We start from the raw sequence: 20389 nt of genomic DNA, 5'->3' as shown, positions 1-20389 counted from the left end.
ATGGTGTTGCTGCAATTCATCACGTTTATCCCAATTTATGATAATAACAAGTAGATCCTTTTCAATAGTTGAGAAGTCAACAGCTATTTTGGACAGTTATTTTCTCATTTAAGTCAAATTGACATGAATATAATTAAAATTACCAACTGGAAATATATAAAATTTTAGTGAAGGAAATCTATTATGAAACACAGCATCTGCATTTCAGTTCAGTTGGGAAATCTGTAAAGAAATGTTAAGTGAAAGTAGGTATAAGCATTTATATGTATCTGTTTTAGCACAATCTTAAAATACGGCAACAGAAAGTCATGGAGATGATGTGTATTCCTAATTGAGCATGTGCTTACCATATGCAAATCTTTGGATTCAATTACCAGCACCAAAAATAGTTGTTGCTGAGAATATATTCCTAATGTCAGCATATATGGCTACTAAAAATCTGTAATTCAACCTCTTAGAACTTCACAGTTCTTTACTCAAAATGAAGCATCTATTAGGTTCAAGATTTTTGATATTTTTCCTTTATTAAATTTTAAAATCAGTTTTATGTACCACTAAGTCTTCTGTGTTTAATTGGCATGTAACTGTACATATTTATGAGGCAGTGTTATTTTTTAAATATGTACACGATGTATAAGAATCAGAGCAGAAAAATTGGAAGGCTTCTTACTTCAAACATAGATGATTTATTTGTGTTGGAAATAAGGTGTATGTTGTATTGGGGGGAAACCAGGTTATGTTTTTGTGTTGAGACAGAAAACATATTTATGTGAATTTTTACTTTATCTAGATGCAACATTTAACCATAACCAAAGATCACTTTGAGTATTCCTACAAAGATACCTGAAATAGTTCACTTGCTTGATACGTACTTCTTTTTATGTTTCTATTTTTATGTTGACATTTTTCCTTTAAATGTTTATTTTCATTGAATAATTTCATATTTCTAGTTTTTAGCAGGCGCTTGTGTCTTTCAGTCTGAGCTTGAAATCGTTTTATAATATCATGAAATTGGTTTTGGATATTAATGACTGCATTATTTTGCTTTTCTTCTTTTTTGCGAAAGGTCATGCAATAGCTGTTGAAGCAGTGTAATTTTACTTTGGAGTTTAGATAATATCTCCTTTATAGAAAATTTCTGCTCTCTGCTGTATTCACTCATTTTCCTTTGTTCATTTTGACACTTGCATTCCATCCCCTTCATTTGGCACTTTCTTTGTTTTAGGAGCCTTTTTTTCTTGTTCTGAAATCAAAGTCCTTACTCTGAGGGTATCTCTTTTCTGACCAATCTCATTTTCAAGGTCACTGTTTTTTATTTCAGACTTCGAATTTTGTTGGGAAGGAATATCACTACTATCTTTTAAGTTATATACATCAAAATTCTTCTTTTCCTGTGAACTAAAGCCCCCATCTCTTGCTCTTTGGAAAGCAAGTTCTAGATGTCTTTTTGGTGTTTGACTTTCAACACAATGATGTGGGGCAGCAGCCAGTGTGGCAGGGTATAATTTGACCTCTGTTTCCATTTTTTCTGCATTTTTTTTTCTCACTCTCCAGTATAAAATTTTGCTTTGCATTTTCCACTTTTGGAATATCGAACTGTCCATTATGCTGGAATGATGTTTTTGTAAGTGTTTCCTCATTCAGTCTGTGTATCCTTTGAAGGTCATTGCTCTTTTCTCTTAAAATTTCATTAATATCAAGGCATTTCTTTTCCTGGTTTTGATATTTTATTTTCTCTCTTTCCAGTATCATCATAGAGCTATCCTTCATCCTGTCATATTCATGCCACAGCTTGTTTTCTGTCATATCACTAGTAGAAACCTAAGTAAAATCAAGAATACACTTAGCTAGCATATAACAAAATGACATATCAAAATTTCCTCTGAAATTATAGACAATATCCTGTATTATTTGTACAATGAAACTGTTTCTATAAATAGGTATCCCACTGGAGAAATATTAGGTTTAATCTTCAGAGCATATAAAAGTATACATTCCCAAGAGTTCAAAAAGTTAATTCAAGAAAATGGATCCATGAGAGTAAAAGAAAGTTACAATTTAAAGAATCTCAAAATTGAAAAAGTTCTAAATTACATTAGATACAATGCATAGAATAAGTGATTACTAAGTTTGGATGTAAAAGAAAATTTTTTCACTCTCTGACATCTTGTGTATATGACGAGTCCACAGTAAGAGCGTTAGCTCTACATGTACTCTAGCACACAGAATTTTTCTAAGTTTCTTTCCCTGAAAATATTCTATGCATATTCTGTTGTTTAAAAATTTTGTAGTTATGAGCATTACACATATTAATATATGAGAAAACTAGGAAGAACACTAAGTATATTCATGTTCATCAATGAACACAATTCTGGAAAGTAGGGTGAGGCCAAAAATATAGGCAAATTGTGAGATTGTCTCTATGTCTTCCACTTCTGCTTCTAGTGTTCACCCACCAAGCCAGTTATTTCTAGCCTGTGAATGTATAAACACCAGAGTAGGCTTGTGTTGCAAAATACTAATGGTAAAATATGCAAAGCTCTACTGCAAAAAAATCCCTGTTTCTACTCATTATAATCTATTTCTTCTTAGTGAAGTTTGAAACATAAGTATGAAATATGAAAATAAACTGACCAACTTATTAGGAACAAGTATCAGTAGATTATTTCTAAGTACATTTTATGGTGCATCATTATTTCCAAAAGTGTTCTATATAAAACGGGAGATTGCTTACTGCAAAGGGTTTCTTTTTCTCAAAAGTAAGAAAATGATATTCCAATTCAGGGTCTGTGCTGGCCACACTGCTCCTTATTACTTAACAATGGGAATAATAAGCACACCACTACATTAACACATCGGGAAGTGATTTTACTTCCTCAAACCAGAAGATCTATTGTTAGAACCAAGGGTTTTAAGATCCTTGAAAAATCATCAATTATCATGAAAAATATTAAAAGCCTTTTCTCTGAGACCACTGTGAAAGCCACCACTGGACTGCAGCAGATAAATGGAGTTGAATTAAAAACATTAATTAATCCAATGGGACAAAAATGTCATCCACTCTCCCTAAATATGCAACTTATGGTCATAATACATATATGGGTTTAAAATCCTCTATAATTTTCCATGATGGAAATAGTTAATGTTTAAAGACACACACACACACACACACAAATACACACACACACACACATACACACACTTGAAAGCAACAGAGGAAAATAATTCAGAAATCATTTCAGTTTTTGCCATGTCTATAGGTTTTTGTTTGCAAAGATGTTTTTCTGGAATCCCGTCCTGTAAATTCTATTCTCAAGGACCTGTTCTGATGAAATCTAGAGATTCTTTTTAGAAGGTTTTGGCCTTGTCCCAGCAGGGGATAGAAAGTCAAAAACCTTAATTAAGAGTGATATCTTCAAAATAAATAACCATTGAAAACAAGTAGATTTTTAAAACACATAAATCTGTATCATACATTAATTGCTCAAATTTCAACTGCATAAATGACAGGAAAAAATCCTCAAGTAGTCAAAATATTTCTTAAATACAGGCAGAGATGCAATTGTGAAAAAGAATTTTTTAAAAAAAAATTTTATTTGTTCTAATCTTCCATGCCTGACAGTAGAATGCTTTATAAATTTTGATAGATCATACAAAATAGAATGTAAACACTCATTTTTTCTGAGTATATTATAGGATCACATCAGTCATGCAGTCATATATGTACATGAGGTAATAATTAAATATTTAACTAGTTTCAAATCTATTTACTCTGTATCTTAATATAAAAAGCCTCAAGTTGATATTTATGTCAGTGATTAAACCTAACGTTTTCATTCAGGAAACAAATGCTGAACATCTACCAAATGCCAAAATGTGCAATAATTAATTTTACCACAAATGTCATCACTTAATTATAGGGTAAAATAACATTTTGTTTTAAACCTAAATAATAATCTCACACCCACATTTCAATGCTGTGGGAAAAAATGCACTGTATATACAATGAAGATACTGAGTTTATAATGCCTGGTATTGTGGGAGATATCTGAAGTTTGTGGAAGTACACACATGGACATTTCATGTTGGTAAAATTGTCAAACAGTGTTATTTCTCAGATCATACCCCCATCATGAAGTGAAACATGGCTGCATACAGTATGCTAAAGGGATATTATAAATAAGTTCATTGAAATAAAATAAAAAATTTGAACTTTACTGGAAACTCATTTACCTGATTAAACTTATTTCTTGTAGTACTTAATTCTGCATCAGATTTTGTAACAGATATTTCAAGTTTCTTTTTCACTTCTTTATTGTATTCTTTTTCTTCTTCTTTTAATTGGTCCTTATTTTGTTCAAATAACAGGTAATTGTTTCTTCTCTTCTCTTTTTCTAAGGCCCATCTGTAACAAAATGTTTATCTTTAAATTTTATTTTCCAGATAAAAGTAACTTCATTCAACTTTTGATGTTTCTTTTATGGTAAGACTTTTGACTTACCTTGTTGAACATTATGTATTATAAACAACTCAAAATCCCATCTGGAACAAGACCAAACTTACTATTTAATCCAATAATAAAGAGTATGAATTTTGTCAATAAAGAAAAAAGAAATTTTATTTATAAACTACAGTGAATAAACAGTAATCACTTTCCATTTCATTTTTAAATAGAAGCTAGCCTTAAAACTAGCTGAGGGTCTAGCTCAGCACTAGCATATCTACTTAGTTGAACTAACCCTTGGGTTTGATCCCAAACATCAGAAGACAAACTATAAATGTTTAAAAACATGTTTCTGGGCAGTGAAAAATGCCCATTTTATTATCTTTGAGATATATTTAAATTAACATAAGCTTTCTTGGGAGCAATTTAGAAATCTTGATCAAATACCTTTAAAAAAGTTTCTCTAATCAAGTAATTCTACATTGAAAATATATTCAGAGTAAAAATATATAGAAAATGATTTTTCTAAATGGCATTCCTTGAAACATTGATTGTACTATAAAAAGAAAAAGTATAAATTTTAAAAATCCATATTTCTAATTGTTATATAAATAGATTCCTACTCAGATGTGGGGACACATGCCTCTAATTTCAGCAACTAGGGAAGCTGAGGCAAGAGTATCTCAAGTTCAAAGCTATCCTCAGCAACTTAGCAAGGCCCTAAGCAATTTAGTGTCTCAAAAAATTAAATAAATAAATAAATTCCTATAAGCTAGGAGTCTGTACACCCATTGAACTGTGATTTGGAAGAATATTCATTTAATTTTTAGAAGTAATGATGATTAACAGTGTGTTATCTTATTCGTTAGAATTCTATATTTCACATGAGTAAAATGTTTTCTCTCTTGCAAAATGCCAAGAAATAAGTCAGCAGTTACAAATGTTCACCCAAGGACCAGTAGTATAAAGGAAGGAGTTCTAGTTTACACATACCTCAAATTTTGGAGTTTTTCTTTTAAAACTACATTTTCCTGTGCAGCCTTTGATATCACTATTTTTGCTTCAGAATACTCCTTTTTAAGTTCACAAAGCTCAGTTTCCAGTTTTGCCATTTTTCTGCATGTAGTGAACACTGTGAGCAGTGAATATTTTTAAGTTTTGTTATTATGTGAAATGAAGAATCTGCATTCAGATGTCTCAATTGGATAACAGAATCTATATCAGGAAGGAAACAAAAAAGATATAATATGTGAGTAACTTACATATACAATTGATTATATATTTTCTCAAGCATTATTCATATGCTGAAAAAATGTAGAGTGCCTAAAACATATGTGTACTATGTTCTACAGATCAGAGAGGGTATAAGACTCCTTCTCTTGTTCAGCTTGAAGTCTTGTGGATGTGCTCCATTGTGCACAATAAATCTTGTCTTCTTTAGATAATACTTTTGATTACTCAAAACTTGGAAAATCCACTTGTTGGGGCAAGAGGATGTTACCAGGTTCAATGCAAAGAAATGACTCAAAGATTCATCCACAATCCTAACCAATATAAATGGAACAATTCTCATACACAAATAGAAACAGAAATTGTCACTGTTCACTATTTTCTACCTCCCAAAAATAACTTTTAAGTAACTCCTGTTCATCATTAATGGTTTCCAAAGTAAGTGATAATTTTTACACCTCTATTGTGAACACCCTGTTCCTTATCTGAAATGTTTTTATCCAAACTTTTGACAAATATTTTTCTACTCAGTGTGCTTCATGCACCTTTACTTGATTTGTGCTCTACTTCTCTTAATAAATTTTCTTTACTCAAGCCAACATTAGCACCTTATTAATTTTTCTACTGTATCCTTATGATTTAAACTGTACTTTGTTTCTTTACTTGTAAATCCCTTTTGCTTGTGAAGAGGAAATGATCTTTTAAGTCATCTCTGTGAAATTAATGTTTATTTATTTGACTCATTATTTTTTGAGTTACTGGTAAGTGCTAAGGTAGATAATTAATGTCAGAGATAATCTTTAGTAGCAATGCCTGAACAGAGAAATAAAAACTGAGATTACCAGCCAGTGGGTAAGAGAGGATAAGAGCTTCAAAATCCTTAGAAATTTAGGAAGATATCTATTAAATTGGGTCTATATCCTTCTAAATATATATGAATCTGTGAAGAGTAATGCCAGAGGAAAGGGCACAGGGAGGAAAGGAAAAAAAGATAATTAGGAAGAAATATTGATAGATAAGTGTAAAATGCTTTCACATTCTTGTTCTAAAGAGTGGTTCATATCATAATTGCATTGGAAGGAGATCACCAAGCATGTGGGCAGATGAAGGTGAGGGCATAAGCACGCATCAGTGAAAAATAAAGATGATGCAGATCTGAACTAAGGGAATGTTTCCAGGACATTTGGGATACAAAATTTTCAGTAACCTAGAGAAGAATCAAGTTTTATTTAATGAGTAAAAATCAATTCTGGGTCTCTGGAAAATGAGACTCCCCTCATTATTGTACCAACAAAAGGAATCAAATAAGATGTAATATTAAGCACCTGAGCTATTTTAGTTGCTTGTTTATCATGTGATTTTTCTTTAAACATCTTCCTATTTTGAGTGAAGTAATTAAGTATTTTCTCTGAACAAATCAGATAAAAGAATTTTACAGAATCATCAACTTTAAAGAAAAGGCTGGCAGCCAATCTCAGTGGTAGAGCAACTGTGCAGCATGTGAAAAGGCCTGGTTTCAATCCTCCCCTCCCTAGAAATGAAAAAAAAACAATGTTACCTAAAGTACAACATATGTTCATTGTAATTACTCAATAGGCTGGGTCTTGTATTAGAAATAAACTAAATTATTTTAAGAGATGTCTTCTCTATATTTACCAAACTGAACCCTACATTCTGCCTCTAGTAAAATTTGTGCCTAAATCTTAGGAAGCTGGGAATATAATTTTCATCACTGCCTATCTCTGCAATAAGAATTTTTAAACTGTATTATTTTTAAAAGATTGTGGTCTGATAATTTACCTTGGAGAATTCATAAATGGAAAAGGGATTACTTTGGAGAACATAAGACAAAGAAATCTGAGAAAAAGTTCAAATTTTAAAAATCTTTCTTATGCAGGAATATATCATTTAAGAAAATATGAATACCAATATTGACTTTGGTCTTTTGGAGGATAAATCCTCTCATTAAGTTGTTAAAAAAATAGGAATAGGAAAACTGCCAGGATTTCCAATGTTTTTAGGTAACTTTACAGAAAAATTGTACTTCAAAAATTTACCTGATTTGAGTGTCCTTGTTTCCTTCTTCAGTTTTGATTTATATGGAAGAGAATCTTTGATTATGATGGTAGGCTTCATGTGCTTGGAGACAAGATATTACATAAACAGTGTGTATTTACTCCAATATCCAGTTAATAACATAAAATAATCATAGAAGATTAATTACCTTGCAGGAAGCATGTGAATCCTGAGTTACTGAAAAGCAAAGAAAATATACACTGAACAAATCTGAATATATAAAAAAACCACCCTCATCTTCCTACTCAATGAATGTGGAGCTGAGTCCCAGTGGTTATGTATAATAAAGATGATATTAACTTTGGGGTTTCTGTGTTTGTTAAGGATTTTTTGTTAAATGGTCTCATGTCTAAAATGTGGCAAATAAATATTAGGAATATAGGTTTAGTAAAACATACAGTTATGTTTCCAACATTAAGATCACAGTTTCTATGACCATAAACACATAGCAAAGAGTATATATAACAATGGAAAGATGCAGAATGCTGGAGAGCAGTGATCCCTATTCAGAGGAACAAAAATTTTGAAAAGTTTAACATGAAAGCTGAAGTAAAAATGTAGTCACACATCTCTTCCATGAAACAGATCAGAATTATTTAATTCATTTTATTACAAATACAGAACTTCTGTCCATTTGTCTGCTATTTAGTAAGTCCAAATTTGTGATGAGTTCTCAGAATAAGGTATACATAGTTTCTCATCAGAGAGTTTTTTGAACCAATTAGCTCCGAAATATGCCTTTGGAATAACAACTAATATACATGTCCTTGTTTTTCATACCCACAAGTGAAACTGGTGTGTTTTTTTTTTCCTATATCCTAAGGTATGACCAACATCAATTCTCTCTTTCCGCTCTTTTGCAAAGATACACACTCCACATAAAAAATAATGTATGAGAAGGCAGAAAGAATTGAGATTCAGGAATCTAAAGGAAAAAGGGAACTGAAAGTTCACAGAATTATCAGACATAAATAAGGTTTTGTATTTCAGTCAGTGGTATATGCACTCATAGTAATAGTACTGTTTTTCAAGGAATATACTTCATAAAAACTTCGAGTTGAAAACTGAGTCTGCTGTGGCTTATCTTGACAGCTTATCAAGTTTTAATAAAAGGGATGACTGATCAAAAAATTAGGTATCTATAGATAAGAATTTTGTTGGTTAATAGAGTGAATTACTTTGAAGCCAAAGAACTTGGTTTCATTCGAAAGCACCAATAAAATAATAATGGTAAACATAATGATAATCATAATATTTAAGAATAACTTTTAAAAAGAAAACAATGATTTAAATATAGGTTTCTCATCCAAATGACTCAAATGGATGCCATGTACATCATGTAGGTTGGTAGGTATAGGGGGGGAAAGTTTGCTTTGAGGGGTATACACTGAAAAGAGCTGAATTGCATTATCATAGTTTCTTCATGGTTCCAACCAAAATTATCTAACATCTAAGACTTCTGCCAAACTTTAGCTTTTACTTAGGTTTTCCAAAGAAACATCTAGAGTTGGAGGCTTGGTTCTTTCCTATTTTATTTATTTTTTGTATGGATTACTCCATCACTCTGTTGTGAAACTTTCATGATTATACCTGTAATTCATGACATACACTGGTTTTACTTTCCCTGGGGCTACCGAAGACATTTTCTAGTATCCATGCTGGGTAATAAAGAGGTGATATGTAAAGTATTCCTTTACCTGTGTAGTCCAGCAGTTTCTATAACTGAGAGGGCTGCTTTAACATCAAATTACTGTCAACAGGTTTATTTATTTACACACATAATTGAGCTTGTAGTAAGAGCTACAGAAAATAATAGGTGCCAGGGATGAAGTATTTCCAGAGACAGAGGTAAATGGAGACTGCAAAATGAGTTTAACTACCAAAGGTAGAAAATGTTGTACGTACAGACAGGGTTTAAATGGAAATGTTATCTTATGGTGATATAGGAACTGGTAAATAGAACTGCCAGAAGAGAGAGTGCAGGCAGAGAGAGAATCAAGATAGAGTGAGGCAGAATTCTGATTATGATAGATTACTACAAAATATAAGATGTTTGAACATCCATGGTCTAGAGAAGGCCAACAGATACATAAGCAGTATATGCATAAAGAGTAGGACCAAACTTAATGCTACAAGCAGAACATGAGGGGGGTGGGGGTGTGTTTGTGAATGGAGATAAATAGTGAGAAGGCAGGAGTGCACTAGGAAGTTGATGCAGGCCTGATTGGAGGGAATATTTCCAGAAATACAGGGAATAGAAAAATTTCAGTCACCTGTGTGAGAGAAGATTAATTACATGAATAAAGAAAGAATGTTGGGCACACAAATATAAGACTCTGCTCCTGACTAAAACTCAAGATTTCAAATGAGATGTGTACTAAACACCACAAATATGAATGTTGCTTTCATTTACCATGCAGTTTCTCCTATGGCAATATTTTCCTATGTTGAAATAAATTAGGAAATTGGCGAGCAAATATTTTAAATTTGGATATACAAAATCCACTAGAGAATCAGAGAGGTCTGTGGGAGGGGCTCAGTGAAAGAGCAAGCGAATACCAGGCAAAAGGTTCTCACTCAGTGTACACCATTGAGAAAAAAATCAATAAACAGAACCTGGACGGAAATATGAGTAAACACTGCATTGGAATGTGCAAGTACCTTCTTGATTTATAACTCTAAGTCAAAATTTCTGGAAAGCTTGTTCTCCAGCAAATAATGGATTCATTTCACAGGAAAGGAGTAACATAAATTGCACATGATCACACATTCCACTCTTACATGCTTCAGACCGACCACATCAGTGGTGAAGGACATAAAACATGGAGCATGAAACACAACACAGGTTTGATGAAATTAGGCAATATACAAGGTGTCAGAGTAGAGTAGACATTCTCATGTAGATGATGGGTGTTTTATGTGACTCAGGTTGGACTTGACCTCCTCGGTTAAAGCCAAAACCATATCATTCTCCCAGGTATCTCAACTCTATCCCTGCTCCTCTTAAGCTCTTTTTAAATTTAGCAGGGGAAAGAAAATCAACCTCATAGAACTTACCTTTGTAGTGACTCCAATTTAGGAAATTTAATTTTAGAAATATCTACAATAAAAGGTCTTTTTAAACATCTTTTCCTCATGCCTTTACAGAAATATTTTGAAATGTACATTCAATCATCAACACACACGTTGGGGGAAATCCTCCCAACCCATTGTGGAAAAAATTCCATGTCATATGTGAGGAGTTTGCTATAATTTCCAAAGTTTTCATGTAGGATTTCCAGAGAAGTTGTACCTCAAGAGTTATCTGATTTGAGTGTACACGCTTCCTTCTTCCATTTTGCTCTTTTTGGAAGAGAAACTTTGATTTCAATCATAGGCTTGATGTGCTTGGAGACAAGATATTACACGTTTTACATTTCATCCAGCATGCACTTAATAGTGTAACAGAAATATAGAAGATGAATTACCTTACGGGAAGCATGTGAATCTTGAGGTACTGAAAAGAAATTGAGATATATACTCAACAAAACCTGAATATAACAAAACTACCCTCAAGTTCCTACTGAATGAATATGGGCCAAAGTGCTGGGAGTTAGCATTGGTGAAGACCACTTTATGTTTAGGTTTCTTCATTCTATTGTGCCTTCATGTTGAGTAAAGCCAGAAGACTCAAATGTACTAAATTAAAATCAGGAATATAGGCTTAGTAAAATTTGCCATAAATTTTTCTATGGTAAAATCAGTTTTGCAATGATGTTTAATACTAAGACATTGGTACGTATATCCATGCCAAGATGCAGAATGCTGGAGAGCACAGTGATCTGTGTGTAGAAGAGAAAAAAAGGACCCTGAGAAGTTTAATGTCAAAGCCAAATTAAGAATGTGGCAGCACATATCTTTGTGAATCCTATCAGAATAATTTAATGTATTTTTATGAATATGTTTCCTGTCCCTCATTTTTCTTACAATAGCTCCAAAGTTATGATGAGATCTCAGGAGAATGTAAATTTGTTTGCTCATCTGAGAGAGCACTCTGAGCAATTAGTTCAGATACGTGTTAAAAATACAGATAATAAACATATGAGTATTTATTCATACTCATGTGGGAAACTGGTTCATCTTCTTTTACTGTGTTCTCAGGTTTAAACAAAATCAATTTTCTTTTTCCTCTTTTGTGTTAAGAATGTGGTCCAACATCTATGAAAAACTGTAGGGTAAGTCATAAAGGGGACTAACATGGCAATCCAAAAGAAAAGGTGTTCCTACGGCTTATAGAATCATTTGACAACATTAAGCTATTTTGTTTCAAATAAATTGGTAAATCCTGTAAGAGTAACAGTGTTGGTGTTTGAGGAGTAATCTCCATAAAGATTTCTGGTTAAAAAATGAGTTTTGTGTGGCATATCTAGACAGTTTTTTCATATATTTGCACAAAAAGCCCAGTTGAAAACAACATTTACTTTCTAGATTTCAGAATTTATCCTCAGTGATACTGTGTATTCCTGAAATGTCCAGAAACATGGTTTCTCAACAAAGCAACAATAAAATAATGATAAAAATATTAATATTAATGGTAATAGGAAGAATGGTAAGAATGGAACTATTAGCCTTCTTTAAAACAATGAATGCTTCAAAAATGCAAGATCACTCATTCAAATGACACCTAAGGAAGCCTCACACATTATGGTGCCTACTAGATAAAGAGGTGAGTAATTGGTAGCTATATGTTGCCCTGATTCTTCCAGTCCCCAGGGTTACAATCTTCTCTATACCACATTTGGATTTGAAAGCAAACAAGAGTTGGAAAGCATTCTCTCCACTTCATATTTTCTAGTAAAATTCTTGTGTTCCTCCCTCATTTTCCCTTCCCTTTAGCTTTTCCAAAAGAACTTCTAGAGGAGGGGGCTTGTTTCCTTCCATTTTACATTGTATGGATTTTTGCCATTCCTTCTTGTCTGCCAATATATCAAATTTGTTCTTTTTTTTTTTTTTTTTTTTTTAACATTTTTTTTTTTTTTTTTTTTTTTTACGTTTACATAGGGTAATGATGTTTATTATATTTTTCCCCTCCCCCCCACCCCTCCCACCCCTCCCACCCCTCCCACCCCTTTTCCCTCTACACAGTCCTTCTTTCCTTCATTCTTACTGCTCTCCTTAGCCTAACTCTAAACCTAACCCTAAACCTAATGCTAGCCCCTCCCACCCCCCATTATATGTCCTCATCCGCTTATCAGCGAGATCATTTGTCCTTTAGTTTTTTGAGATTGGCTTATCTCACTTAGCATGATATTCTCCAATTTCGACCATTTGCCTACAAATGCCATAATTTTATCATTCTTCATTGCGGAGTAATATTCCATTGTATAAATATGCCACAGTTTCTTTATCCATTCATCAACTGAAGGGCATCTAGGTTGGTTCCACAATCTGGCTATGGTGAATTGAGCAGCAATGAACATTGATGTGGCTGTATCTCTGTAGTATGCTGATTTTAAGTCCTTTGGGTATAGGCCAAGGAGTGGGATAGCTGGGTCAAATGGTGTTTCCATTCCAAGCTTTCTGAGGAATCTCCACACTGCTTTCCAGAGTGGTTTCTTCTTGGCATTTTGAGTCCCTTTTACTCTACGAGAGATGCTCAGAATGAAAGCAATATTTATACTTGCACTTGATCTGCTTGTGTCCTAAAATGTAGAAATCTGTACCAGTTTTTGTATATTTCTTCAATGGACATCTAGTTCCTGACTCGCAAACATATTTTCTATGGACCCAAATCACTATAATCTAATTAGAATATTATGGACATGTAGAAGGACCTGCTGAGTCAGAATGAGCTTTTGAACATGTTCCCCGAGAGATGATTCCTTACAGTTTCAGAGTTCCAGTGTGATCTTTGTCTGATTCCAATTCCTCTACGTTCATTTGAATGTAGTTCTGGTTTCCTCACTAGGATATCTACTCAAATTAAAGTTTAGAAGGATCTGTAATATTTCCAACATTAATTTTATATATCTGTGGATTTGGAGAATGCTCCATAAACATTCATGCTTCTTTCTATTGTTCCAGTTGTTATTTCTTTCCTAAAAGTGTCCTAGCATGTATAAACAAGCTGCTTGTCATTAAATTGTGTGCATGTCTAACCATTTATGGTAAATGAACATAGCTCTGGGGGATCAGGTCTTCACTCCTCATTTCATTTCTAACTGGAAATAATTCAGGAAGTTTGTGAAAGTTTCTCTCATTCTACTTTGGAACTAGAAACACATTCATTCTTTTTACATTTTGAAAACCCTGCTTTTTTCACTTCTCATATGTGGCTTGAATTTCCTACCCTCTCCTGAATAACACAGATTTTTTTCTTTTTGACCCCATGAACTTACTGCCTTTCTCAGTCTTTGCCTCTTCTTCTGTCCTTTTCCTTATTTCAAATTTACTTGTGATAGAAACATGTTTTTAATGTAATTCACAATTCAGTTCTTTAGCAGTATCCTCAATTTAACCTGTGGCTGAAACCTTACAAGATTTGACATTTCTTACCTTCCTTTATCCTTACTAGTTATTTAATAGGCACACTCTTTGAATAATTATATATACTAGTGCCCATATTTTTTGGCCATATTCTCCCCAAGGTATTTTGTATCCTATGTGGTTCTTACCTTGTACATGTTCATTTATTTTCTTTTTTAGCACTTGGATGGAACTGACCAGATAAACAAGAAGCAGACACCTCTATATGTTGCTCAGAATCACTCTGGTAAATATAATGGCAATAATGAGTTGCATAGAGTTTTGATTATCACTCTTTAGACATTTTCATATTTATAAATGTGAAGTCATTGGAATTTGAGATTAGACCATTACATTTGGTGATATAATAATTTCTATATGAGACAACATCCTGTGCAGTTCAGCTGAAGCTGAGCTCCTCTCTTCAATGGGGGTAAATCCAGGATGAATGAAAGGGGAAATGTGTTCCAGGATAACAAACTCATTGATATGCATATCCAAAACTACTAACCTCAGTGCTTAGATAGCAAAATTTCCATTTCCCAGGAAATCCAATAATACAGTAGAAAATTTATTATAAACTCTTTGGAGAAATGAACTTGATATTATACAGATTCAATAATTTAAACAAGGGAGGGCCAAATTTCTAGTGTAAAAAAATTATACTTGATGTAATAAAAGACTCAATTTTTTCACTTTGTGTAGGAAGAAAACACTCAGGGACTTAATTCTTTTGTGTCACCAGAGGCTTGAAAAATTAATATCTTTTGGCAAAACACATGGTTCCAGAAAACTTCACTTTAAAAGAAAAGATATTCAGAAAGAAGATGGGTGGAGATTGTAAAAATTTTCACTGAAGAAAGAAATAAATAGATTTTCAAGGAAGGAAGTCAGAGCACAGCATCATGATGTGTTCACTGACTGACTATTTTCAGAGACTGCATCCAGAAAAACTGTTGTACTGCTGCATAATGAAAAGGATAGGTGGTGGAAAACAGGAAAGCCACAATGGAGAGCCAGTAACTAGAGGAAAAAAACAAATAGTGACATCTGGAAGAAGAAATGCATTCACAGAAGGAAGAGGCTGCAGTAGTGCCAGGGAAGACTGGCTGCGTAGAAGAGATAAATTTCCCCTCTGTTGAGCTGAGGAGAATCTCATCAACCCAAGAAGAAAATAGAAAAAAGCAGGAGATGGACAGTTCTCATAACAATGCCAATTGCCCACAGACATATAAAAATTTGTCAACTTCACTAGCATTCAAGGAAATATCATTCAAGATTGCATTGTCTTTTCAGGTTTTCCTAGTCAGAGTGACATTTATCAAGTATCCAAATAATAAGTGCAGTGGAGGATTGGGGAGAAAAGTACAGTCTTACACCTTGAGAATGAAAATTAAGACTTCCTCTCTGGAAATCTCAATATGGAGATTCTTCAGGATACTAGGAATATGATTGCCATATGACACAGCTTTCCCATTCCTTGACCTTCAAACCAACGTTAACAAAATCAGTTTGCACACATGACATATGAATTTCAATGTTTTAGCATTACAAGTCACAGTTAGTTATGAAACTAACTCAGATTACCATTAACAGAAGAGTGAATTTTAAAAAATGGAGATATTTGAGACTGACTTTGAGGAAATTAGTTTTTCATGATTCACCATTATGTCAAAGTGAACCCACACAAAGGGTATGACATCAGTGTCCTAAAACTTTCAAAAATATAAAGTTGTAACAGCAAAATCTCCTTAATTTCATAAAGGAACTAATTTTAGAGCAAGATAGGAAACTAAGGTAGATTCCTCTCAATTCATATACAACATCTTCAGCAAAGGAGAGACTTGGAATTTTGCAATGATATCAGGCATAATTTGAAGTACTGCCAAAACACCTGGGCAGAACTATAATGGGCATCTGGGAGCCCTTCGCTTGTTATTTTATATAGGTATTTGCCCTGGGATATCAGAAAAAACATACATTATATATCAACTTATAAGACGAACTCGGGCACAAAGTGTGATTTTGGAGGCATTCACAACAAGATTAAGGTGGTAATAAAATATAAATTCATTCAGAGATCTGCTGAGAGCTCTGAGCAACAACAGCTTGGTCCTGTGGTCTGCCTAAAGATTAAAACATCATGGGCACTTTCATTGAAACATATTGCTTGCAGCTCTGTGACAGTAATTGCCAGGGAGAGATCAGAAACCACAGTTTGTTTGCATTTCCAAGATATATAGCCAAATCTCTTCACAGAATGGTGGGGGTTCACCCTGATCGTAAGGTCTCAGGATAGTGGTGGTCTGGAATGAGCTGAACATTTTATCAGAAATGTGTTGTGTCTGTTGAAAAGTTATTTGAATAGAAGTCCACAGAGTACTGACTCTTTAAAAGGTGGTTTAGAATAAGAATAGTGAGGGAGAAGAGGTTTTGAGAATTCAAGTGACAGAAGGATTCAGGATTGCAGAGGCAGTGTCAGGTGATATATTTTTTTGCAGTTCCTAGAAGAAATCACAGATTTGGCAAGCAGGCCATGATTGCCATACCCCAATTGGTTGCACTGAAACCCTCAGACACATGGAATTTTCTCCACCTCTAGATCACTGATGGCAGGAGTCTAACAGTGGGAATTGCATTACCTGGCTCCATGGACCAGAGTGTTTGTCAGGAAGATCACACATTAGAAAGATAAACATCTGATTTACGCTTCCCTTAAGCAGTATGTAACGTCCTTCTTTATCCCTTCTGACTAGTTTTGGCTTGAAGTCCACATTATCTGAAATGAGGATGGATTCTACAGCTTTTTTGCTGTGTTCATGTGCATGGTATGTTTTTTCCCATCCTTTCACCTTTAGTCTGTGGGTATTTCCTTCTATGAGATGAGTCTCTTGCAAGGCAGCATACTGTTGGATTTTTCTTTTTAATCCAATCTGCCAGTCTATGTCTTTTGAATAATGAGTTCAGGCCATTAACATTCAGGGTTATTACTGTGATATGATTTGTATTCCCAGTCATTTGACTCATTTTTGTTTTTTGACATGATTTGGTTTCTGCTTTATTTGGCTATTCCTTTAGGCTTGTTCCTCCCGTTGCTGATTTGCATTGTTGTTTTTCATCTCTTCCTCATGGAATATTTTGCTGAGAATGTTCTATAATGCCGGCTTTCTTTTTGTAAATTCTTTTAGCTTTTGTTTATCATGGAAGGATTTTATTTCATCATCAAATCTGAAAGTAAGTTTTGCTGAGTATAAGATTCTTGGTTGGCATCCGTTTTCTTTCAGGGCTTGGTAAATGTTGTTCCAGGCCCTTCTAGCTTTTAGGATCTGGATTGAAAAATCTGCTGTTATTCTTATTGGTTTCCCCCTGAATGTAATTTGATTCTTTTCTCTCGCAGCCTTTAAAATTCTGTCTTTATTTTGTATGTTAGGAATTTTCATAATAATGTTCCTTGGTGTGGGTCTGTTGTAATTTTGCATATTTGGAGTCCTATAAGCCTCTTGTACCTGGTTTTCCATTTCATTCTTCAGATTTGGAAAATTTTCTGATATTATTTCATTGAATAGATTGTTCATTCCTTTGGTTTGTTTCTGTAAGCCTTCCTCAATCCCAAAAATTCTTAAATTTGGCCTTTTCATGATATCCCATAATTCTTGTAGATTCTGTTCATGATTTCTTACCATCTTCTCTGTTTGGTCAATTTTGTTTTCAAGATTAAATATTTTGTCTTCAGTGTCTGAGGTTCTGTCTTCCAGGTGTTCTGTCCTATTGGTTATGCTTTCTATGGAGTTTTTAACTTGGTTTATTGTTTTCTACATTTCAAGGATTTCTGTTTTTTTTTTTTTTTTCAGTATCTCTAACTCTTTATTGAAATGATCTTTTGCTTCCCTTATTTGGTCTTTTAACTGTTGATTGGTGCGATCATTTAATGCCTGCATTTGCTCTTTCATCTCTTCCTTCAATGCCTGCATTTGCTCTTTCATCTCCTCGTTTGCTTCCCTGATTGTTTTAATTATGTGCATTCTGAACTCCCTTTCTGACATTTCTTCTGCTGTACTGTCATTGGGTTTTACTGATATAGTATCTAGGTTTGTTTGGGACATTGTCTTCCCTTGTTTTCCCATATTGGTCAGATATTAGTGGGACTCTGAGATATTGCAGATTTCCTCTTTGGCTTTTAGTGTCCCTGTAGATTTCCGGTATATCACCTCCCAGCCTTCAGTAACCTGAAGTCTTGGAGGAATTTGATAATGCAGTGCTTTCGAAGAAAGCTTCCCCTAGCCCTCTACTGGGTCCAGGGCTGGGGCTGTTTCTGCATGGAAATCCTCTCACTGGGCAGTCCTGCTCCTAGAAACTAGCTATAGACAGGGCCTGCTCCCGCCTGGGGAAGCCAGGCTGCGAGGGGAAAGCCTCTCCCTGACCTGCCTTGGTCCCAGAAGCCGCCTGCGGGCTGGGGCCCACCGCTGGGTCTGGGGCTTGGGGTTGGCTCTGGGCGGAAAAGTTCTCATTGGGCGGCCTGCTGGCGTGGGTCGAGCCTGCTGCCGGAGGGAGCAGGGCTACTTAGGGACGTCTCTGGCTATGATATTAGTTTCATAGAATGAGTTTGGTAGGGTTCCCTCCTTTTCTATTTCCTGGAATACTTTGAGAAGTATTGGAATGAGCTCTTCTTTGAATGTCTTGTAGAACTTGGCTGATAATCTGTCTGGTCCTTAGCTTTTCCTGGTTGGTAGGCTTTTGATGGCTTCTTGTATTTCATTGCTTGATATTGATCTGTTTAAATTGTGTATGTCATACTGGTTCAGTTTGGGAGGATCATTCTTTTTGATGAGAAATTCATTCCATTTTTTAGTTGCTATCCAAAAACCTTTTAAGATCTCATTTTAAATCCTTTCTTTTCTCAATTTTTATTGAATTTCCATCTTAGAGATCAGGCCACGGTGCGGCTCTGGGGCCCTCAGAGCCCACCCCTGACACTTCACTGAAGAAGATCTACAAGCAATCAACAGATACATGAAAAATGCTCAACATCTCTAGTAATAAGAGAAATGCAAATCATCTCACCCCAATTAGAATGGTGATTATCAAGAATACTAGCAACAATAGGTGTTTGCGACAATGTGGGGAAAAAGGTACACTCATGCATTGCTGGTGGGGTTGCAAATTAGTGCAGCCACTCTGGAAAGCAGTGTGGAGATTCCTTAGAAAACTTGGAATGGAACCACCATTTGAGCCAGCTATTCCACTCCTTGGCCTATACCCAAAAGGACTTAAAATCAGCATACTACAGAGACACAGCCACATCAATGTTCATCAATTCACAATAGCCAGATTGTGGACCCAACCTAGAAGTCCTTCAATTTATGAATGGATAAAGAAACTGTGGCATATATATGGAATATTACTCAGCCATAAAGAATAATAAAATTATGGCATTTGCAGGCAAATGGATGGAAGTGCAGATATCATGCTAAGTGAGATAAGCCAATTTCAAAAACCCAAAGGACGAATGATCTCGCTGATAAGTGAATGATGACACATAATGGAGGGTGGGAGGGGGGCAAGAACGGAGGAAGGAGGGACTGTATAGAATGAAAAGAGGGGTGGGAGGGGTGGGGGGCAGGAGAAAGTAACAGAATGAATCAAACACCATTATCCTATGTAAATGTATGATTACACAAATGGTATGCCTTTACTTCATGTACAAACAGAAACAACATGTATCCCACTTGTTTATAATAAAAATAAATTTTAGAAATTCAGAGCTCAAATAAATGAACTTGAAGCAAAAAAATAAACTAGCAACACAACAAAAAGTTGGTTCTTTCAAAAAGTAAATGAAATTGATAAACTTTCAAACTAATCAAGAAAAAGAGAAAATTCAAATACCTAAAATTCACAATGAAAAAGGAAATATCACCATAGACACTACTGAAATACAGATGATATTCAGAAACTATTCTGAAAATTTATTCTCTAATATAAAATGTTGAAGACATCAAAAATTCCTACAGACATATGAACTACCCAAATTCAATCAGAAAGGCATAAGAAATTTAAAGAGATAAAATTCAAGCAATGAATTTGAAGATGCCATCAAAAGTCTACCAAGAAAGAAAAGCCCAGGACCAGAAGGGG

At 34.4% G+C, this 20389-nt stretch overlaps 1 long non-coding RNA gene across 2 annotated transcripts in view; it reads right to left on the bottom strand.

The window, feature by feature from the left end:
- Window positions 1–616: 616 nt before the first annotated feature.
- LOC124974147 (uncharacterized) overlaps window positions 617–20389 on the bottom strand; it is a 38641-nt gene continuing 18868 nt past the window's right edge. Inside the window, exons 3-9 of one of the 2 annotated variants that reach the window (XR_007106751.1) lie at window positions 11218–11246; window positions 7899–7927; window positions 7732–7813; window positions 7000–7205; window positions 5438–5659; window positions 4234–4405; window positions 617–1821 (exon numbers count right to left, since the gene is read on the bottom strand). This is a non-coding gene — a long non-coding RNA (uncharacterized LOC124974147). The remainder of the gene's footprint in view (window positions 1822–4233; window positions 4406–5437; window positions 5660–6999; window positions 7206–7731; window positions 7814–7898; window positions 7928–11217; window positions 11247–20389) is intronic. The other variant, XR_007106750.1, reaches the window with a different exon arrangement.

The sequence above is a fragment of the Sciurus carolinensis genome, unplaced genomic scaffold (assembly GCF_902686445.1).
Source record: "Sciurus carolinensis unplaced genomic scaffold, mSciCar1.2, whole genome shotgun sequence".
NCBI lineage: Eukaryota > Metazoa > Chordata > Mammalia > Rodentia > Sciuridae > Sciurus > Sciurus carolinensis.
Note: the sequence above shows the minus strand (reverse complement) of the source record. Positions and strands in the feature narration are given on the sequence as shown.